At 38.4% G+C, this 24,592-nt stretch overlaps 1 protein-coding gene across 2 annotated transcripts in view; it reads left to right on the top strand.

Annotated features, from left to right (window-relative positions):
• Positions 1–24,592, top strand: part of dscaml1 (Down syndrome cell adhesion molecule like 1) — a 107,562-nt gene that overhangs the window by 46,094 nt on the left and 36,876 nt on the right. The gene's annotated exons all lie outside the window — the stretch shown is intronic.

The raw sequence follows: 24,592 nt of genomic DNA, 5'->3' as shown, positions 1-24,592 counted from the left end.
GTGTGTGTGCATGTGTGATGTACAGCCCAGAGAGACAGTCAACAGGATTTTCTGGTAGCATTATATCAACTGTTGCTGCGGGGCTTTCCCTGCTGTTTATGATCGCGTCAAATGTATTTTTACTTTTCATTACCATAACAAATTTCTTTCCTGTTCATTTACTGTTTTTGCCTTGGTCTTTTGAATTCCTTGAATTCCTTGGATTTTTACATTGGCAATAATTAGGCAAGAATCTATAGGCCATTTTAATCATCTTTGAAAATGTGTTAAAAATACAATGTACCTTCTATCACCAGAAAGAAGAGAATTCCACCTTAGCAAAGCGAACAGGTTTTTGGTAATACAACTATTTCATCACTGTAAAGAATGTTGTCACATTATCTAAAAATGATCTTTAAGTGGTAACGTGCAAAATAACTTTTATTTCAATTAAAAAGCTATGTAAAGGAATGTCCCAAGGTCAGTAGAAGTTGAGATCTGTTGGGCGATGCATTCCAAAGGGATTAAAAACAGAAACGTGAAGCTCATATATTTGTTGAAAGACGTAAATTCCAAATATTTTTTTATTTATTTAAGTAGTAAGATAGTCTAAATAGTGTTTTCTAGTTGTGTTAATCTGTTCATTCAGGAACATTGCATAAATATGAATGACCTAACCCAACTACATTGCCAGTGAACAACATTTTCAAGAAGTGCTGTGTGTAATTATTTGGAGGATCTATTGACAGAAAATGCTATGTAATATACATAACCAGAGGTTTGTAAAGTTTTGTAAATACGTTATCTCCTTCAGCAAAGAAGCAAAACCATGACGACATCTTAGTCCTGTGAGCCACCATAGTGCTTTGAAAGGGAAGGGAGGATCGAGCCATTGGTTGCAATTCACAATCTCACCACTAGATGCTGCTAGAACCTCCACATTTCTCCTTTAAAGGTTTTAGTTTAGGTTTTTAGGTTTTACACTCCTGGCACAGCTCCTCAGTAAAATAGACTTAGGTGGGTTATATAACGGAGACACTCAAAATATGCAGTGCAGAACAGGTTTCGGTAGCACTAAATAAAAAAGATATTTTGTTTACTCAAATAATAATTTTTTTAAATGCTCCCAATCCGTCTCAAATTACAGCATGAGCCAGTGTTGTTAGATGGGACCATTTAACAGATTGCGTTTCCCTTTGTTGTCACTTGTGGCGCAGAAACAGAAGTACAGTCTGGATGCTTGTTTTCTCTTTTTAGAGTTTTTCTTTTCCGCTTTAGTTTTAACGGATGTCAACATTCTGAAACAGTAGAGATAAAAGAGCAATAGAAGTCCGATGGGTGATGGGGGAGTTAAGGAGACAGAGGAGGAGCTGAGTAAGATGGAGAGATCAGTGGAAATATGGAATATGAAGGGGGTGGGGGTGACCTAATTGTGGAAGGGCAGGGCAGGATGACCGCCGGTAATCAGCTTACTGTAGTACTCCACTCCTCAATCTGGGACACCACCGCCCTCTTTCTGCATGTGTGTTTATTTTCAGTGGTCTCTTGTGCTTTGTGCATTTGATATTATCTGAACTATACTATAACTATAACTATATTCTGATAAGTGATAAGAATATTTTAGTCTTGTAAACATACTTCAAAAGTGTGTAATCACAAATGGTTCCATCAATATACATCAAATATCTACAGTCATGTGATGTGTGCACTTGGAATGCATTGGTCAAGCGTTCAAGATTGCTTCCAGTGTAAATCAATTATGTGTGTTAGCATATGCGTGCTGACAGTATGAGGTACAGTACGACTGGACAGCTTTAGACTCCACAGGATCACTGTCACTCAGAAACACGCACACGGATGTTGACGGCACATCACAATGACACAGATCTAGACCTCTGTCCTTTTATTTTAGCCCTGTCCTGCGTTTGTGTGTGTGCTGTGCTCTCACATCAAATCAAAGCATGGCACATAAACTTTAGCCACCAGCCTTGCACCCCCCCACCCGTCTCTCTGTCTGTGTTGATATGTGCCTGGTAGTGGCTGCTGCCACACTGCCTAATTGGGGCTGTCATAGGCTGTTACGTCCAGGCGAGAGAGAGAGAGAGAGAGAGAGAGAGAGAGAGAGAGAGAGAGAGAGGGAGAAAGGGATGAGGGATGGGATGTCTTTCGTCTGCTGCCTGTCTCTCAGTAGCGTGCAACAATTTGACCAGGTTAAGGGGTCAAACGGGACACAAAATGTCAACGAGGACCTCAACCTCAGGATAAATACATTGTCTCTGTAGGTTGTTAGGTGTGTGGTGCAGTGCACAGATTGCACAGTCTCCAATGATTTAAAGTTAAATTCAGTAAAATAATTATGTAAATCAAGAATTGGTGCAAACATATCCAAAACGTTGGAGTGATGAAAATTCCCAATTTGGGGAATTTTAGCTCTTGGTTGCTAGATTTGTTTATACAAGAGAGACAGGCCGTACAGACTTTAGAAGATGCTTTTAAAAGTTTATTTTCTGATATTTGATAGAATATTAAAGAAACCTGCCCTATAAAGGAGAGAGGGGAACATTAAAATCCCAAATAAGCCTGGGGTTTGATCTTAGACCAAAGAGCTATGGCTGCTGACAGAAAGGCGCGATTAATCGCATACAGAATAACAGTTTGTATTTACAATTAAATATAATTACAATCATTTATGTCTGTGCATTCGGCATATTCATTTTGTATTATAAAAACATGCACATACATGCATGTATATAAGAAAAAACACTAAATGTTTATATATAATTTCAATTATTAAGTACATGTAAATATTTCCTAAATATATATATACTGTACATACTGTATAAACAGTATATATGTATATATTTACATTTTACATTTAGGCATTTGGCAGACGCTTTTATCCAAAGCAACTTACATTGCATTATCCTATACATTTTACATAGGTATCTGCAATCCCCTGGGATCAAACCCACAACCTGCGTTGTTAACGCAATGCTCTTACCACTGACTACAGGAAAGCCAAAATATATGTACATCTATGTGTATGTTTTTGTGTTAACATTGTGTTTATATGTTTACGTACACAAACTTTTATTCTGGATGATGGCTATGTTTGGCAATGGCCTTTTAGATCCCTCACACTTTATCTCTGTCATTCAAAATACACCCTCATTAATGTCTTTATATAACACTTGAACAACAACATGAAGTAGCACACTAGCACAAATGTACCACACACACACACCCAGAGCCTGCCAACTCTTCTTGTAATCCCTCAGACAAATTACAAGATCTTCTCCTCCTACTCTACTCTTTTTCCCTTACTCCAGTCGCAATTGGATTTGGATAAAGATGGCTTTTCCTTTTCTCCACTGTTTTTCCTTCGTTTGGCTAAAGAAGGATTTGCCCGGGGAGATTACAGTCGGCGGTGGAGAGAAATCGCATTTGAGGAAAAACGTCTTCGCTAGCCCACAAACAACAATCCCCCACTCACTCACTCTCTCTCGCTCTCTCTTCTTTTCTGTATGTGCAGCTTATTGCTCGGAGCAGAACAAGAGAATAGAGATTGAGTGAATAATCCACCTTGTGATGTTGGGGTAGATAGACAGGAAAAGACGGGTCAGCGGCCGCCTGTCTGTAGCTCTGTGAATAAACACTGGTCTGGTGTTGTATGTGGCATTAGCGTGAAAGCTAACATTAGTGCTAAGTGCTGAATGGGCTGGAAGTGTCAGAAGGGCAAGCTAAATAAGCGCTTAGCCGCTGCTCTTTGGCAGCTTAGAGTGTTAAGGAACTGGCTTTAGCGTGGATGTTGTCTCTAGATGAGATTTAAGCAGAGAAATGAAGTGGCCAGCGATGTGTCTGACAGGCTCACATCAATCCACTACGAGTTGTGCCACTGTAGGACAGTCATGGCGAAAGCTAAAATTACCGAATGTATAAATGAATCATATAGGGATGTTCACATTGACGTCTTCATTTACATCTGCAATACACAGTTTGCTCATCTGCAATATGTCTAGAAGATGTCTGTAAGATGTTTATAATATAGCATGGATGAACAACAGCTCTTTCTAAGATGTTTAGCAGATGTTTTCAGATCTCCAGATCTTTAGCAGACGTATTACAGACGTTCAGACATCTCAGAGACGTATTGCAGATGAGCAAACTATGTATTGCAGATGTAAATGAAGACGTCAAATAGACGTAGCCTAAGCCAGAAGGAGTGTGCTATCATGGAGGTGGGCTGTGTTTTTTTGACATGTTAGTTTTCTGTATGGTGAAAGAAAAATATGCTATACGTGTGTTAAATCATGGAGCATGCAGACGCGTGCGACCAGGTGTAAATGCCCTCCGAAACGTTTTACGTTTGCCCTTTACGAAGACTAACTTTTCGTTACCATCTAAGAGTAACTATTACAATGTCCTCAAAATTACATTTCATGCAGCGTGTAATGTTGCTGGTTGTAAAGCCGAAAGTGAACGAATAACAAAGTTATTGGTTTTGGAAAAAAAGGAGTCGACTCTGAATCATATGAACGAGTCGTCTGTCATTCTAATTTTAGTTCCGGGTCAGATTTGCGTCACTCGGTGTAATGCCCGCTTACGTTCAATTTGCGACACTGTATGTGGTTGACCAAAAACAGAAGACTAGACCATCTGACCAATGTATATAAATATGTGTATGTAAATCCCATCACACAAACCACTTGACGAAACTGGACAAGTGTAATTCATCAAGGGCTTTTCTCCTCCAAAACGGAATGTGTCACTGGCAGCCTTGCTCAAGCTCAAGTTCGTTGTTTTATATGTAGACGCGCGAGAATCACGCTCACAACACGCTGTGACTTTCTCTATCTCCTCGGCGTGTCTACACAACAGCGAAATGAAGCTCAGCAAAGCCAAAAGCAGAGCTTAGCATCGGCAGCCTCCCATGCGCTTTGGAAAGGAGGAGAAAACGGCGCGGCCCTTGGTTTCCCTGCCTTCTTTCAGACGTGACGTAAAGATACGAATGTGAAATAAGAATATGTAATAATGTTTGTATTTTTCGCGGGTATGACAGATTGGAATTATGTTTAGCTAAAACACATTTATCTGGCAAGTGCCTTCTTTGGATATTAATCCTGGCTGGTGGAAAGCAAATGGAACAAGCTTCCCAAGGCGTCCTATTTGCATTCCTGGGACATCCGTGCCATCTGAAAGGGTTTTTCCTGCTGCGGGTCTAACTGTCAACAGGCTCCAGACTGTCCCCACAACACGTAAACTAGCCAATCTTTGGATTGCCTGCTATTTTTATTCGATGAAAAAACTTTTTTTCATTTGGTCATAATTTATTAATTATTTAAGTTATTTTCTAGCCTGTTTATTTTTTGCTCTGGATTTATATTTATTTTGTTTTTCTCCATTGTCCAAAATGCTGCAGGTTTGTGAAAATGTGATAATATGTGAATGCAGTTGCTGTTGATCTATTCGTTATGCTGCTGAGTGTCACAGACCCTCGCCAACTGTAGCTGTGTCTTATTTCGAAGTCTGTGTAACCTCCGGAGGACGCAGCCTTTGAAATGAGATGCAGCATGTACTTTTATTCAATTCCAATTAAAAGTGTAAATTTTTTCAGTTTACAGTTAATGTTCAAATAACGAGCATCGGTTCTCAGTTTGGGAAATTTACCGAAGTGAGCATCCCTAGAATCATACAGTCACAGAAAAAAAATATTTTTTTTGTTTAATCAGCATTTGTAGATGTACTGTGGTCAATTCTGTCGCGTATTTATTGAATTTCAACAAAATCAAACATAAAGGGCATAAAGGAACCAAACAGCAATGTGAAAGACTGAAAGCATGACAAGTCATTTAAAAACTGTGATTAAAAATGTAGGTTATCTAGGAATAGGTACGAATACTCGGACGCGACAACGACGATCGATGATGGAAACGATAACGATAGCGGATCGGTTGGGTCTTTAAATGCATTTTAAAAATACAATTATTCTTTCTGATTGGTAATGTGGCATTTCGGGTGGTACCCAGAGATTTGATTGGTTGCATTGCGAGAGTTTGCGGTCCAGTATTCACGGCGCTCACGGAGCAGGGGGAGCGTTTTCAATCCATTCCCATGGAAGTTGAGCTTGCATGGCACTCGTGGACGTGCGCTCAAGTTCATGAGAATGGATTAGAAACGCTCGCCCTGCTCCGCACCAGTATATTTGGAAACAAAAAGACAGACGAGCATAAGAGACTTTACTGTCACAGTAAACACAGTGTGAGAAAGTAATGCGACAGATATGATGCTTCACCTCACGCTGATATTTCTTTTCAATGTTTAACTGTATTTTCAAAAACATTGAGAGTGAATTTTCTAATAATCTAAAAGTGTTGATTCAATTATTATTCAGTCATGTTGTAGTTTTATGTAGTTTCATATCAGTGTTGTAATTAAAATTATTTTATTGTCACCGGCCCTAATTAACCGAGTCCTTTTTAAACCGGTCCAGTACTAGAAATGACATGGATCAAATATGCCTATCCCTAAGGTTATCATATAGAAATGATTGTTGAACGTTTCCTAAATACAAGTGCAAATATTACTGTTGTACTGCATACAAATGTATTTCATTTCTTAAAATGGGAATTGTTTTGGTTTTATTGGAAACTGTAATGATGTCTACTGTTATGTGATGGATTGTATTGGTGGGATGTTATCTATAATGCCCAAATCACACTACAGAATTTTATACTTTAATGGTTTGAATGAAAATAGCTAATGATCCATAATTCAATTTGAATAGAAACTGTTTCTATTGGGTTACAATTGTTTAGATTTTTCCAGTCTAGGAAAAGTCATGGAGATTCCTAAAATACAAAAATTCAAAGACAAGTCATGGAGATAAATGTCAATTTAAGCACTGCATGGTTAAAAAAATGCTTAATGTTGCTGTTTGTTAGTGGAGCAGTGCAAAAAGTCTTTGTCTTTAGTTTGTCATTCTAATGGATCTCAACTAAAACGGTTAATGTTTGTAACTGGCCAATACAAAAATGTGTGTGTTGTGTGTGTGTGTGGGTTGATGAGCAGACGTTGGGCAGGGTGAATAATTAAAAAGAGTGCGGGAGACAGAAGGTCTTTAACCCTCAACCTCAAGACAACACAACCGATCAATAATGTATAACAGAGGCATGATACTGACATACCAAAAACCACACTGACTCCCATACTACAGTATGCATTACACAATATTCTTTCATTTTCTGTAGCTCAACCAGTAGAGCATCACGCCACCAACTCCAAGGTCACATGTTCAATTCACATGAAACGAGTTAACTGAAATGTACAGTATACCTGAATTGACTCTTACTGAATATCTCATTGAATCTAAGCATCCAGTGAATGAATGCTTAGTATATAAATGCTCTTTTTCAGCGGTATAGAGTACTCAGTCATGGTGTACTCAAGGTATCATACCACCATTATAATTACGACTGGTTTTTGCGATGGAAAATTCGTCGCAGTGGATCATATTTCTCCAAGAGAAAGAAAGTATGTTTGGTGTGTGAGTGTGTCCCACATGGTGCGGTTGTCAGGCTGAGACAGGCCGATGTGCGCTGGGTGGCTTCATGTGTCTCTCTGTGTGTATGTGTGTAGTTGTCAGGCCGCTGTGTGCAGTGTGTGCCACCAGCGCGGGTAATGGGGATGGACCTGTCAACTCACTTAATGCAGCTAATGTGTGCTAGAGCCGGGGGATATGAATACACACACACTCAGTGCTCCCCTCTCCTCGGCTCGTCACTGCTCTGTCACATTTTTCATTCCTCTACCCTATGCTTATTCATTTTCATCTCAATACATTGCTCTCTTTCTCTCCCTTGCCTACTTTAGCTCCTTCCCATTATCACTTCCACATTGTTTTATGCTATTATTATGCTGGCACACTAAACTCTTGGGTCCCCAATAGGCTAAAACTGTGTGTTCCTAACTTTTTGTTTTGTGTTTTGGCACAGCCCCATCAGTGAGGCTCTCCAGGAGGAAAAGCGAATCTTTAGAGGTTGCTCTTTTGTAGCTTTGGAGACTTTAGATTTAGTTAGATTTTTTAGAAGTGTCAACGATGTCTCGGATTTCTCTGTTAAAATTCCTTTGAAAAGACATAAATAGGACAATTGTACATGCTGCAGTTGCAGTTGCATGGAGATAGGACTGCAAATTTTAGATTTGGTTTTGGAAGAATTTGAGAAATTTGAGTTCATATTTAAAGTAGGGCTGGGACAATATACTGTATCGTGTAATTTTTTTGCTCAGTTTCGCAATGAATTACTGTTAAATTTAGGCACATCCGAAAGCCAGAGAGCGCTCGTGCGCAGAAACTCTGATTATGGGAGACAGAAGAAGAACGTAGTTCCAGGAAATGCCAATTTTTTACATCTATCACTGTTCTTCAAATCAGGTAATTTCATGATAATAAAGTATATTCATAATGATGATATTTGATGAGTGTTGCTTTTTCAAATCCACGTTATAAACGGTTCTATCTCATAGTGATTTTAGATTGAGCAGTACTTCCTAATGATCAAAGAGCCATAGTTCACGGAAGAGCTGTGCGTAAAACACAGAATCAAAGCCTTTGAAATTCTGAATTAGAGTGAATCGCAATAGATTCAAAGAGCCATTTTGCGATTCCAGACTTTGGTGATAGAGCAATTATTTTGAATGAAGAACAATTGAAGACTTTCAGAGTAATCAGTGTGCAAATAAAATTTAGATATTTAAGTTTTTTTTATTTTAAAGTCACAATCTCATAGTCTTAACAAACCAATTTACAAATCTCATCAAAGACGTCCTTGTAGGGCATCCCTGCTCTGTCAGCATACCAACTTTGTTTTTATGGTATTATTATGCTGGCACTGTAAACTTAGGAGCCTAGGGTACGCTAGAGCGTGGATAGGTCAGAAATCTTGCCTTTCAACCCCAGTGCTCTGGTAATGATTATCTGTTGACAAATGTGATGAATGCTGGAAGCGCCCGAATCCACACAACCGTGAGGACGAGCGCACAGAGGAAAAATCCAATATGAGCAAGGAGAGAAACCTCATAAAGTAGGAGTGGCATATGGATATGGATAAATCCTCCCTTCCTCTCCTCCCGCCATCTCTCCTGCCTCTTTCCACGTCGCTCTGATGAATATCATCCAAGTATGTACAGATCCACTGCAATCTTTCTTTCTTTCATCGCTTTCCTCTGCATCATCTGTTTTCACCTCTGACTCTTTATGGTCCATTCATTCTCCATTGTTGTAATTCTACTGAGTTCAAGCTGTCATTGTACTTTTCCTGGATCATCATTTGTTATTGGTTCCAGACCATAATTTCTGTCTACAAACACAGTTCTAATTACAACCTTTCCCAAAAATCTGGTAGATCATTTTTGGAGTCAATTTTGGGTCAAGGTAATATCAAGAATGGTATTTTAGCTTCCCTCACATCATTGTTTACTTCCTTTAAAATAAACCAATCAAATTTTAATATGAATCACACAAAATGACTTTGATAAAAAGTCTAAACCAAAGATAACAGCAATATGCTATGTCCTGAAAGTATTATCGCGAGAGATGTGTTACACATCATTGACATAGTTAGGTTTTCTTTCATTTATGCCTATTCACAGCTCTCACCTGCTAAGGCAGAAATGTTGTAATCAGTGCAAAAAGGGATATTGGCCACCAGTTCTGAAAGGATTTTTGATTAGAGTTGTTATGTGACGTGGTGTTGCCAGAGTAACGTATCATCCCATGCGCTGTGCGTGCTTGAAAGGGGCTCACAGACACAACAACTATTGCGGTGTTCATTGCAACTGAACTTCATCTTACAATCGTCCTCCAAATTGTCCTTTAGTTTCAGTTAAGGCATTTCTGGCAGGATCAATTTAAATGGAAGGTAGGAGAATAAAAAAACAGGACATTTTAAGAATTCATTGATGATAAATAACACTTGACACATTTAAAGATTGAACTTTAAGGTTACATTTTTGCCATTTTACACAAATTTCTTAAAAGTTCTTACATGTACATCATGTAGACAGTGTTTTCCATTGGTAGTGTTTTGTTTATGCGAACACATTTGTTTCTGTGTCTTTTCTTGGCTGCATTTGCTATGCTGAACATGAACTAATGTACAAATGGGGGTAGTCTATGCATTTTGAATGTTATGTTCGATGCTTCTTGTAGAGCAAGTGATTTTGGTATTTATAGTGTATGTAAAAGTGAGCAAGCGTGTGTGTGTGAGCACGTTTGCATCCCAAGAGAAGGGATGGAGGACACACATTAGCTGTGCCACAGCAGATGTCACCAGGCACATGGTGCATGGCTCATAAATTATAGAGTCACTCCTACCCTCCTTGCCCCCATCATATTTTCTTCAGCTTATCACTCTTTTTCTTCACTCCCTTATCTGTGCTCCTCAAATCTCTTCTTTTCTATGTTCTTTGTCACCAGGATCTTGTTAATCTGTTTGTTGGTCCTGATTCTGATCTTTTGTAAGATCTTAAACACTTGACACTGGGCTTTATGACAGCCTCCGAATATGTCTTGAACAGTTGTAGTGCAATAGACCTTAGTATTGGATGCTATATTTTATTTAACACAATGAAAACCAGGCCTTAAAGTGATAGATGTGCTGTCTGTTTTTCAGATTATAATGTTGTGTTGTTCATGTAAAATAAACATTGAGAATACATATTAGTCAAGCATGTATAGTAGATGAATAATACAGGAAAAATATATTTATTTAAGTTCTTATATTATTGTAATGTGTTGCTGCATCAAGGTTCACAACAGCACTTTGAACAGACTGTATTTCCATACCTCGTGGCCTTGTTTTCATTCACAGAAAGTTAAATATGGCTCAATTTTTTTTCCCATTACTTATAAACCACTTAGGCTACAGGTTTACATTATGCCTCCATTCAGTTAAACTTCATTATATTTAAAATATAGCAATTAAAAAAGTGCACATTCCTATAGTACTGATACTCACAAATTACTCCATATGTGTCTTCTGACTTTGCATTAGGTATGTTCGACTTCTTGAAATGCTGCAGGCTGATCGGCGAATGTCTGACATCAGAGTACCACGAGAATGTTTCCAAACTACACTGAGCTCTGCTCTCGCGGCACTTGATGTCATACGCCGACCGGTCTTCAACACCTCATGAAAGAGACATCCCTAGTGTCTAGCTAATAACTTTGCAGTTCGTGTTCCTACGTGGTCAAGACACTTACACACCGGCATTGAAACTACTCTGTCAACCTTGACAGCTGTATATATGGACTTCATATGCGAGAAAGACTGCTTACACGGATATGACCAGCTAAACATCTGCTCAAGATGCTTTGCTGCAATAGAACGTTGATTAGTGTCATGACACTTGTGCATAGAACTGCATGTGTGTTTTGGCCAGGACAACCTACATCGTTCATATGTATTATGATGCTTTTTAACAATCAAATGTTGGTAAAGGCTAAGCAACCAGGCGAGCAACATGATTTTTGAAAAGAGCCATAGGTTCCTGAACACTGGTCTAGAACAATATTTTGGGGTTAGCAAACACCTTAAATGATAATCACAGAGTTTCAAAAATCTTCATATATAAGTAAAATTCACATATTTTGAACAAAAACCCAATTGTTAAGGTAATTCCCTGTGAGACACAACTGTAAGAACATGAAGATAGCGATCTGAACATGATGATCCACAGCAAAATTGTGATGATGTATACTGAGGCAACAACATTTTTGTCATACATTTATTATTTTATTCTTTCTTTATCTCTCTTGTTTTTCTCTCTTTCCCCTCCCCTTGTTTTATACGGTGCTCACAGATTATAGTGACATTGGTAAAATTGGGACAGAGCATGAAGCACTGATGCAGAAGAGACTGTGATGCAGACAGGACTCTGCCACAACAACTACTGTCTCTCTCTCTCTCTCTCTCTCTCTCTCTCTCTCTCACGGACACACACACACAGCACTGCACTTTCTCTCTCTCTCTCTTTCCATATCTCTCTCTCTCTCTCTCTCTCTCTCTCTTTCCATATCTCTCTCTCTCTCTCTCTCTCTCTCTCTCTCTCTCTCTCTCTCTCTCTCTCACAGACATACACACACAGCACTGCACTTTCTCTCTGTCATGTGCTATCTCTGGGCCCTTGGGCCTTAGCTGAGGGGATGCCAGTGCCGCACTGAAACATCTGTCTCTGCCTCACACATTCTCTCTGACTTTAAAATTTGTACTTCTTTTCTGTTTTTCTTTTTCAGTGTGCTCTTGATGATAAAATATATAGTCAGATCAAAGTACCTGAACACGAGAACACTGTATGTTGATGTTTAGTGGTGCCTTGGTGTTTAGAGTAAGAGCTTTTTCAAGCAAAGTAGGTTTGCCAAAGTTAGTGGAATGTGTCAATATTGTAGTTAATGTGATGAGCTACACCTGTTTTTACTCTTCCAGGAGTGTAGTTTAGGCTACAAATGAAGAGGTGGTTTCCAAAACGGGATAACCTTTTAAAATAATATTTTTTTATTACGTTAACATGTTTTTATTGTGTTAGTTAGCTTTATTTTTTTGTTATTATGGCTTAAATAAAAAACAACTGCAGTTTGATTTATATCAATTGGAATGCAAACAAAATAGATTTTTGATCAATTTTTTGAGAGTTATCTCAATTTGGAACCAAAGTCTTCAAGTATACCATATTAAATATAGTGTATGTGTCCTATGGTGTTATACAGCAACATTTTGAAAACAAATACTGTTATTAATGTGCTATATTATGCTATTAATATTCATATTTATATTAAAATAGTATAAGAGAGGTTTATCATTGTTAAGGCTTGTCCACACCGGGACGATAATCGCACGCACTTATTGCCAACGTGTACCGCCCCGTGACTAAACAAAGTTTGAGTCAACGTTTAACCGACGTTTAACGCCTCGTGAGACATAAAGTTAAGCAGTGTCACCTCGCGTACCAGGGTTTAAGTGTCATTTAATGTCAGGGAGTGAATTTGCACGTTCACACGGTTCATCGCCAGTTGGTATCTAGTATGTGGACGGATACAGTAAAAACAGGAAGCATTTTAGTTAGCATTCTAGCTAGCTGTCTATTAATCAACTGTTTTTTTTAATCAAACAAAACACAGTCAAACAAAACAACAACAAGGAAGGGCAGTTTTTTGAATGATGTAAGTTCTAGCACTTTTGTCTTAGTGTAGGAGTCAGCCAGGCCAAACTTTCCTCGGCGAGACTCTATATTGATTTGTGTGGGAATGCCCAGTGTGTAGTGTGTGTGTGTTTATACATTACTTTCCACACACACACAAACAGCCTACAGATGCAAGTAAACCTCAGCTACCAAGCCGACTCCAATCACTGTCTCTCTTCTCTCTCAGACACACACACATTACACACACACAGGCAAACGGTACATATTCATCCAGTTTTAAGTTCAAGAGAGATGGTAAGTGTATTAATAATAGATTTTCAAGACAAGATCTTTAGATGCAAACAACGATTCCTCTTTTGCCTTTCTCTGTTTTGTTGTTTTCTCCCCAGACTGCAGATAATCTGTTTATGTTCGGTGGTGTTATCTGTGACAATGTGCATTAGAAATGGATTCATTTCTCCTTAACGGCCATGTATGTATCAATTATCAATGAGGTTTAATTATTAAACAACGGACTCGTACAAGGACTGCAAATGTGTGTGGATGTTGACAACCTCTTGGTCATGTGTTTAAAGCTAGCAGTCGGTAACTTTTACCTTGAAATCGCCATCTCTGTTTAAAACATGAAATCGCAAGTTATATGAAAAACAACTAGTAAGATTTACTTAATTTTTTGATTTACAGATTACAGATTTTCAGATTTTTCTTATAAAAACCTTGCCCAAAATTTTCAATACATTTGTATATAAATATAAAAAATATTTGATAATATTAACGTTCTATACTCTACTTAAAAAGTCAAGCATTAAAGCTTTAAAGATTCCGGATACCAATTTATCTCCGATAACGTTCTCTGTATTTCTTCCCATTCTCTGTTTTTTTTGTTTCTCCACATTCTCATTTTTTACTCTGGTCTTTTGCCATCTACTTCCTCCACCTCTTCCTGTTCAGGCCTCTTTTTTTCCTTCCTTCCTCTTCCTCTCTTGATTTCTTCTTTCACATTGCGCCGCTTGAATATTTATGGCCATTCTAATTAGGCTGGCGAGTGTGGGAGAGACTTTAACCAGCACTGGCAGAACGTGAGCGAGAAGGGCAGAGACTGAAGGAAAAGGAAAGATAATTTATCCTTCCTGCTGTTTCCTCTCGTATATTTCCATTTTTATGTACTATATATATAGGTGTGTTTACTGGCTTTTTTCAGAGACAAGCAGTGGTTGAGAGTGAACATGGGCATCACAATTTCTCGCTGTAGGAAACAGAGAGTGAATGAGGGAGGGAGGGAAAAGAGGCAGCTGGCATTTGACGGTGAAGCATGCCTTTTTAATGAGCATATTAGTCCTCCACAAACCCACTCTCCTCCAACCATTGCACGGAGAGAGAGAGAGAGAGAGAGAGAGAGAGAGAGAGAGAGCGAGAGAGAGAGAGAGAGAGAGAGAGAGAGAGAGAGAGAGAGAGAGAGAGAGAGAGAGAGAGAGAGAGAGAGAGAGAGAGAGAGAGAGAGAGAGAGAGAGAGAGAGAGAGAGAGAATGGAAGAAGGGTGTGGTGGAAAATGAAGAATGAATGTAAAGGGTCAAGAGGTGGAATATTGTAGGAGATGAGTGGGGTTGAGAGAGGGGAACAGGAATAACAACATCATCCATAAAAAAATACTGTTGAAATCATTTTAATATCTTAACAGGTTGAAGTAACATGAAAAAACAGGAAAATTTGTTTTAACATTTGCTTTCATATAAAAGGTCAAAAGCCATTGCACTGACGATAATATTTATGGACTTTTAAGGTAGTCCTCTAGCCAGTAGGTTTTCATGTTGTATTTTTCTATCTGTCAGCGATGAGAAAAAAAACACTTATGTGATGGACATCAGTCGTGCTCATATTCGCTAGCTTCTTTGAAGGCTTCTTGAGTAAAACTGTACTCAACTCAACAAAGCACATACAAAAGACATATAATAGTATTTTCTGTCCTAAGCTGTTAAAAATATAATGTTCCACTGGAACCCTACAAACTTACACCCTCAAATCTTTCAAGGGGGCGGAGACAAGAAATAGCCGTGACAAACGCCCTCCCTGTCCCACGTCAGCATCTCCTCGTTATTTGCATTGTCATCGAAAGGGCTTGTTAGGCTTTTTTTATCAAAATATGTTTCTATTATAACCAGTTCACCTCAGCCAGCCCATTCTGTCTGCTTTGCATGTGAATAGACCAGAAATGAAGGAAACGTATCATTCATTCATAAGCGTACGGAGAGAGAGGAGCCAATGGAGAAATGAGTGACTATTGTCGGAGGGAGTAGATGTGCTATTGTCAGCCACTGAGTAATTCTTTGTGGCCAACAGAAGGAGAAGAATATAATTGATGGTGGTTGAGAGAGTCGGAGGGTGGTATTGATTCCACCAGAGCTCTGTTCATTTCATTCATGCCCCAGTCAGATAGTTCTGTTAATACAGCATTCAGCGAGGCCTTGAGATTAAGCGGGATGGGTTGTTTTATTGCTGTTCAATCTTAATTACTTCCTACACACACACACGTCAATAGTGTGAATGTCAATTAATTGTGTGTTGTGGCTGCAGTGCCCTGTCATGTGAAAATTGTGGGGTTTTGTGCATCCGTGTGTGGGAGATTGAGGTATGTTTGTCTGTATGTTTGTAGATGCTTGTGCGAAATAAAACCATGGCTGAAAAGAGTCATTCATGTCCAGAAAAAAAAAAGAAAATGGTGATGAATCGTTTTAATTGGTTGATTTTTTTATGGTTCAATAGGACAGACTGTTGATAAATTTTAAAGCAGGAGATGAAAAAAACTTCAGATAGCTGGGGCGCTAGTCAAATATACTGTATTTAAAAAGTTTAATGTAAAATTGCATGTTTTTCTTGTAAATTTGCATTCTTTTCAGAAATTTTCCTTTTTTACCGTATTTCAAATATAATAAGGAACCGTAAAGAAACATACATTTTCCGGCAGCAATGTGACGCCAGTAAAATTCCTTAAAATAACAGTTGTAAAATTACAATTTTCTTTGAAATGTACAGTGTTTTTCTGTAATTGTACGTTTTAACCGTATTTCTAAAATACTACATTTTTTATACATTATACATGAAGAAATGTGTAAAAAAAGATTCTGTAAAATTACAGTGTTGACATGCAGTCAAATAAATGACTGGTTGATCCATCCATCCATCCATCCATCCATCATCATATACCTCTATCTAACCCATCCCTCCGCCTGACCATCTATCATCTATCTTTCATGTTGAAACTCCGCTCCCAGATTTTAATTCCTCTCTTGCTCTTTTATCCCGCTTTTTTCCCACCTTCCTCCTATATGGCTAAGTAGGATGAGTGCTTGTATCACTGTTGCCGGGCTGAGTTGGGTTTTGTGGCCATGCACCATATGTCGCATTACTATTTAATTGCTCTCTGCATATCCGCGGTGACTCTTTGGGCATCTCTACGCCCTGGTGTAACATGATGTGGCATGGTGAAGTTAGGCATGACCGTATGTGGTGGCATGCTTCTACACACACAAAAACATTTTTGTACTATTTTCCTACTATATATTTGGTACTATCCTCAGAAAGGCACATGTCCACTTATACACAATCATTCACCTTTGCCCTACCTCTGTCCTTTCCTCTTATTAAAGTCAAAGTGGCTTTATGGTCCATGAATCTGGCTGAAGACAGATATGTTGGTTATGAGGCTATTTGTATGTCACTAAAATGCAATTAGTTGAGGATACCTTCCCCTTTGCCAGCCATACACATGGATACACAATTATGTACACATTTTGTGCATAACCTTTATTATTTTAAATATTATTTAACATTTTGTTCTGACCTTGGCTGTGTAATGATGGTGGTGTCGTAATCCTATACACACACTCAAACATGTGCTGTGGCCAAAAGAACACATGTTTATAGCTGAACTCAACAGTCTTTTATGTTTGCCCTCTCTGTTCTGTCATTAGGGCGGACCAGCACGAAGTATAGCGCACACTTGAATACTAACATGAATAAGTGTAACACAGGGGACAGCTGGCTTATTACTTGACATTTTGACCTTTCTGATCCTTAGAAAATAAATATGAAAGTTTCGCTCTATATTTGATCTTTTCCAGTATTTGTTTTTATTTAAGGCAATAAATGTTTGTTCACATTTATACACATTTAAAGATGAGGAAGGCCAAAATTAAACAAATCTGATTTTACAGAACAAAATACTAGTTTACTATATTATATTAATTCTGTGTATTGTACAAAAAGAAATGTGCTAGAATTAGTATTTGAAAAAAGCATGAAGCATGAAAACCCACCCAACACCATCTCACGGGATTTCGTAGCTTCAACAGTGTTTCCCCTAGGTTTGCGGCTTTTGGGGGGTGGGTATGCGGTCTCTATATTATTTTTGATGTGGAGGTCAACCTTAATCAATTGAGCCCAGTCGAATATGTATTATTATAAACAAAGTTAATGCTTTATTAGTCCATTTATGTTATATTGTAATACCCACAGTATGTATTAGAAAGGCCTGGTAACTGAAACATGTGTTGTAGACTTTGGTGCCAAAGCAAAGTCCTATTAGCCTACTTTAATATTTAAAAAAATACTGATGACAAAATGTAACAACTGAAATGAATTTTTCATGAGCAGAAGTACTTACAAATGTACTAAAAAGTAGCCTCTCCGTGCCATTCATACTCGAAATGATTCTTAATAATCTCAGATTAAAACATGATTCCTTATGAAATGCCCTTTAAATGCTGATTATTGATATTATTGATATAATTTATGCGGAATGTAGATACAAGACGTTTATAATCTGATACAAACCTATATGCAAACAGTAAACTGACTGACTGCTAAAATACATTTATTAGGCTACAGCTGCATTATCTTTTACTGTCGTTTACGTTACAGTAGTAAAAGTGTCCATTTATTTGCCTGCTCTTGGTGTCTGCAGGTCTTTATATGCAACACTTCTTTGGTGGGAGAAGCAGCTCTTACGGAAAGAAAAAGGTTAAACTGAAGCGCTTTGGGGCTTAATAAAGATATTAGAAGATATAGAAGATAATATAATCATAAATGTCCCTGAGTACGCGTCATGTGTACATCTCAGTTATGTAGATGCACAGCGCAATTTAAACCACAGAAATAAACTTGGCCAAGTTGGGTGAAAACCTGTCATTCGGATGGTGACTGGACTGGACTGTTGCTGCTTGTATTTTGATCGGCTTGCTTTTCAGGTGGTTGACGCGACATATTTTCTAACACGTGCTCTCTGTCCACTGGTGGGAGTGTGCTTACCTGTGTATGGGCGCACATGTCTGTGGATGCGTGCATCTTGGCAGAACTCAATACGGAAAGCAGAGGAGAATTGTAAACGCGCGACCATGTAGAGACAGAAATGACATGCCATGTGTAAATAAGATAAATACCATAGTGCTATATAGTTTGTTTGATAAAAGAACAAGGTAGAGACATGTTCTATAGGAAAGGTAACCTTAAATGACTTCTCTTGTGATCTGGTGCTATATAGAGAAAATAAAATTAACTTGACCTTTAAGGGGCATTGGAGGGGCGGGGGTGCCCCCCTTAGATAATGATAGGCGCAACATAGTTCAATGTTGCGTTTTCTTATAATCATATGCTGTTGTATGAATTGGTACAAATTCATCCGAATTAGCCACCTTGTAAAATAGTTAAGAATTCCAATGGTCAACGGTGCGAAAGCAGACCTTAAAAAAACATGGATGATGTTGCCCAAATGTATACAAATTGGCCACCAATTTGCTGAAATCCAAAACATGAACAAATTTAAATGAGATTGTGTTGATGTGTCTATGTTTGTAACCCACCACGCATGGACAGGGCAGGTGGGACAACTTATATTGCTTGAGTGGACTTAAAGGCCCAAAGTGATCACCCACACAGATGTGATTGAGGTTCTCAATAACGTTGAGCTGGAACATTTCAGTTTGAAGGCGAGGAGAACAGCGTGAACCAGGGCGACTAGAGAACGCAGGTTGAAGTTGGATGAGAGTGGGTGGTGAAGAGAAAGTGACAGCAGATGAGTAGAAAGGAGAAGCAGGAAGAGGCTCATGAGATGTGTGATAAATGGGTATAAGAAGGTGTTTCCTTCTCCAACTCTAGCTTAAAGCTAGAAGTATTTATTGTGTACTGAAGCAAGAAGGTATGAGAGGCTGTGATTGTAATTGCAATATAGCCCTCCATTAAGTACGTTATTAATACATCCATAAAAGTAAAAGCAAAAAATTATTATTGAATATTTTATTGAACAAATTCATTAATACCTGTGATTAAAATATACATTTAAGGTAGTGACGTAAAGTGACCCAAACATGAAAATTCTGCCAACTTGTATTCACCCTCTTGTCAATTTCCAACCAGTGTGAACACAAAAAAGTATTTTCATTTTTATTAAAAAAATTATATTAAACCAAACAACGGTGGTACCCCATTGACTTTTTTGTGTTCTCCAGAATAAATAAAGTAATACAGGTTTGAAATGACGAGAGGGTGAGTAAATGATGTCCCTTTAAAAGTGTTTCTTGTTTTCCTAGGTCAAGGATATGTTATTGGGTGGAAATTGTGAGTAGGTGTCAAGTGTTGTTGTGGAGAATGGCGCGGTCATGAAGTAAAAAGTTTCGATCCGCTACTCTATCGGAACAATTTTGCATCATGGTTTTTATTGATATTTTTAAACTAAGCTTGGTGTTCAAAAACTCGCCTTCTAGTCCTGCATAAGGGCCTCTGAGTTGTTTGTCTCTGGAGGTGCCGTATTGCGGCAAGGAACACTCCAAATTGTAAAACAAAATCTACAGTGCTGTGTGGGTTTATGTGTGTCTGCTTGTAAACATTTTTTAGATTGACAATAGAGCCCTTTTTCACTCAACTGTCTTCCCTCACTTGGTGACATTGTTTTATCTTTGATCCCCGTTCCTCGCTCTCTCTTGATTTTTGTCAGCTCTTGTTCTTTAACCCTATTCTGCTTCGAAATAGCATCGAGGGCCCCGTCTGCAGCCAATCAGAGCCCCGGCTGGCCTGCCTCTCTGTGTGCCAGGCTCTCCATGCGTGCCCTGGTAGCCCATTTGTGGCTTAACGAACAAACGAGCGTTAGCATCCCTCCGTTAACGCCCCTCCTTGTCAGTTTACCCATAATCCCTCCATCCCTCGCACAGTTTTCGCACATGCCACCGCAGCGCCCCCTAACCCACGTCACGTGAGAGCGGAGGCCCTAGCAACAGCGAGCGAGAGAGGGAAAACTGGAGCGAGACTGGAGAGGAAGAGAGGGAAAGAGGAGGGAGAGACGCAGAGCATTAATAAGTAATGGGCCGAACAGTTTGAAACCCGGTCCTCGTTAGCATTGCTGCGGCGCCGTCATTTGCATGGGAGCTCCAAGAACAAATTCAACAACAGCCTCAACCCACACCCCTCTCATTTCGAATCCCGTGTCCTTCTGCCTTCACGTCTCTATCAATCTCTCGTTACGCGTCCTTCTTCCAACTGTCTCTCTCTTTTATTTTGCCGTTGTTATTCGTTATATTCTGGTATTACTTTCCTCTCATCTTTTTTACATTTTGGTGTGCTCCTGTCATCTCTGGCATTCTCGAATCGCGATTTGGTGGTGTGATGCTGTTTTTTTCCGCACAATTGTTTGGTTTGCTGTTCATTTTATCTAAAATGTGTCATTGGATTTGACTTTTCGACTGGCATACCCCAAAGTCAATCACATTTTCAGTTGATCGATTATTGTAGCTCGGATTCCGAGGTATAGCTTAAATGCTTTACTTTAGATGAAAACTGCGTAATGCAGTAAGTAATATTACCGTGTAATAAAATTATAATGTAAAAATATAAAATTTCCATAGATAAGCACGGATTGATAAAACATGTCAATGACATTGCATTATTGTGGTATTGTGAGGCCTTTGACGGACATAAAAAATGTCTTAAAAAAAGTTTTAATTACTTCATATTTCAGACTGTGTAATGTATTATTTACAACTCATTTCATTAACTATGGTTTTCATAGACAAAAATAATTTTTTTGCAGTTGTGTTTGTATGACATTATATGATTTTAAAAAGACATTTCTCGCTGAATTAAAAGACAAATTTTGTGAGCAAAAAATATAGTAGTTTGCTGGTCCTATTGCATTTACGTGTCTTGCTTACCCTAACCCTAACCTAAAAGTAATCCAACTTTTAAAACAAAATCAGGTTTTTGTTCTATTCTATTGCACTACTACTAAAGTGTATTGCTGTATTTTACACATTACAATGATACACTTTTTTTATATTAATAACACTATTCTCATTTTGTGTTTTCCTTTAAAAAAGATATGACAACTTCCGGTTGGGTTTTATTTACCCACCATCTTTTTTGCCCAGCTGCCCTCTCTCAGTCTGAGTGAGAGAGGTTTTGCCTGGCCTGCTGACATCCCTTAACAAAACACAGTGTGTGTTTTTGTGTTCCTCTGGCCTTTGGGAGTCAACATAGAGTGAGATGTAACTGGAAGGTTGCCATGCCCCACACATAAATCCAATTCCACAGTTTTTTTCTTCTCTTGGTCTGACATGATGCCCCAGGCTGCCCATGCTACACACTCCAGCACTACCACAGAAATGTGTGTGTGATTTGTGTGCTACACCCTAGCCCTTGTTTTAGTAAGACCTTACATGCCCCTCTCTAATCCTCCATACACACACACACACCTCAAGGCGAAGAGAGACTACACAAGAATTGATCCACGCTCACAAACAGAAGTGATTGTAAAGAGGCATGGGACCAATATATGGACAGCTCCTCTGACTCTCTTTAAATCCATCACTTTCAATTCTGTACACCCAACGGGTCACTTTTTCTGTACAGTCGAATGTCTCGTGTACATTGTTTTACGAAAGATCATTCATTCAAGCAGGAAATAACAGGTAATGCATGTGAAGTAAAAGGTAGCGGATGTTAAAACTGGAGATTTGCGCATGTTCCATGCTCAGGTGTGGTGCTCTTGCGAATCTGGTTTGCAACGTTTTCTGATATAATTTCTTGTTTTCTGTTATTTTACTGTCAATGGCAAGCATTTAGCAGACAACTTCAGCCAAAAGTTGAATGTAATAAAAATGAAAATGTTGAAATTGAAGTTGTTGTTTATGCAAAAAGTGGTTCTAGAGTTGTACCTCATGTTGATAAAACCCTTATGAATTTTTTATAATATTCTAGGGCTGTCAAACGATAAATCGCATCCAGAATAAAGGTTTGTATTTACATCATACATCATGCGTCTGTACTGTGCATATTAATTTTGTATTTATAAACACATACACATACATGCATTTGTTTAATAACAAAATAAAATACACAAATTAATAAATGTTTATATATAATTTAAATATCTAAATATGTCCTAAATATGTATACATGTATGTTTGTTTTCGTGTTTATAAATACCAAATCAATATGCACAGTACACATACATATATTATGTAAACACAAACTTGTATTCTGGATGTGATCAATCGCGATTTATCGTCAACAGCCCTATTATATTTGTTTCATAATTTGTACCCTACATATTAAGAATTGTTATCTCTAGAAGCTGGAAAAATCCTACATACTCGCTGATTACTATTACCAACCAGCAAGTCTCTCTTTCTCGGGTCTCTCGCTCTGGGTGAAATGTTGTGACAGCGTTGCGCTGATGTTGTAGGGGGTTAAAGTCACCAAGTGCATATTATCCTGTAAGGCTTAATACGCAGGTTGGCGCGCGAGGGCCGACTCCTAAATTACAGTTTGCCAGGCCTAGCACTCAGCGTGACAACAATACCCCTTCACACAGACACACGCACACATTCAGAGTCACATCTACACACACACTTGCACATAGGTGTGCTTAGCTGTTCTATGACTATCAATTTACCTGTATATTTTAGTGACACAAATAGTCACACAAACACACATGCACATGCACACACTGTCTACATGTACTTTTATTGTGTTATAACATGGCCATGACAATCACACTGAACTGAATTGATCTTTGTTTTCAGCCATTGTCTTTGTTTGTCTGTTACCGCTGCTCTGTATATGTGTGTGTGAGTGAATGAGCTGCTTGTTATAGTGATGGAGTGTGTGTGTGGGCCAGCGAGTCAAGCCTGTCCTCTCCGCTTTCATAAATCTGCTTTGGATGAAGCTCTCGAGCTATAAAACGCATCGATCGCCATCCTTTATACACACGTACGCGCACACACACATCGCTCTTCCCACAGGGTAATCCTGCTTTCTATAGGAATGATGCTGTGTCTTGTTGAGTGACTTTTGAATGCACACGTGTGCCCTTATGTAGAGGCGTAAACAAAGATGGATTTCACACACACACACACACACAGACCAGTTTTAATAGTAACCTATGCCGCTAACCCTCACAGAAATATGTTGACATTAAATGTAAAATAAAACATTATATGACAGTCTACAGTACAACTATGTTGTGTAATAGTTGAATGTAGTACAGGTGTGAACCTTTCTTCTAAATGCCTTTATAAACCTCAAAATAAATATAAAAATGAATATAAACATTACGTTATTGAGTAACAGTGTGAATATGTGATGTTGACCTATAACTGAGGGTTTGTTTGCTTGTTTGCATTGTGCCATTTTGTGCATTTGTGTGTTTTTGTGTTTTCGGTTCAGTTTCAGAACGGTTGGCCCAATCCACACTGCCCAGATAAACTAGGACACACACACACAGAAAAAAACTGACTGTTCTCACACACTGACATACTTTGGTGCTGTTATTGTAGCCAGTAATGTGCAGTTCAACAAAACACACATATTAGTGACATGAAGTATTACCGAATAAAATGCATTTAAGTATATAAGTAACAATTCAGATTCCAAAAGATCTTGTGTAAATAAAACCCAACCGGAAGTTGGCATATCTTTTTTAAAGGAAAACACAAAATGAGAATAGTGTTATTAATTTAACAAAAAGTGTATCATTGTAATGTGTAAAATACAGCAAAACAGTTTAGTAGTAGTGCAATAGAATAGAACAAAAACATGATTTTGTTTGAAAAGTTATTATTAGCATTCTGAAGCTCGAGGAGAGATACTTGGGAAGTTATGAAAGTGTTTTCCTTAAGCCAAAAATATGAGAAGCGGGAGACTTTGGCGAAAGCCTCCATTTAATCTCATTGCAGTTTAGTAGAAATAGTCTAATTTGTGATGTTTTTTACTGTATAGCTACTTTCGCTGTTAACAACTAGACACACAACCATTACAACAATCTGACTGTTTCTAGTCTGCTTTTCTGTCAGAAACATTTGCGTTCAAAATATTCTAGATTAAATGGGAATGATTGTAATGGCTAGGGAAAACACACACACTCCTAAATGAG

Source organism: Barbatula barbatula (assembly GCF_947034865.1).
Source record: "Barbatula barbatula genome assembly, chromosome: 19".
Classification (NCBI taxonomy): Eukaryota; Metazoa; Chordata; class Actinopteri; order Cypriniformes; family Nemacheilidae; genus Barbatula; species Barbatula barbatula.
This window is presented reverse-complemented; position numbering and strand designations above follow the sequence as displayed.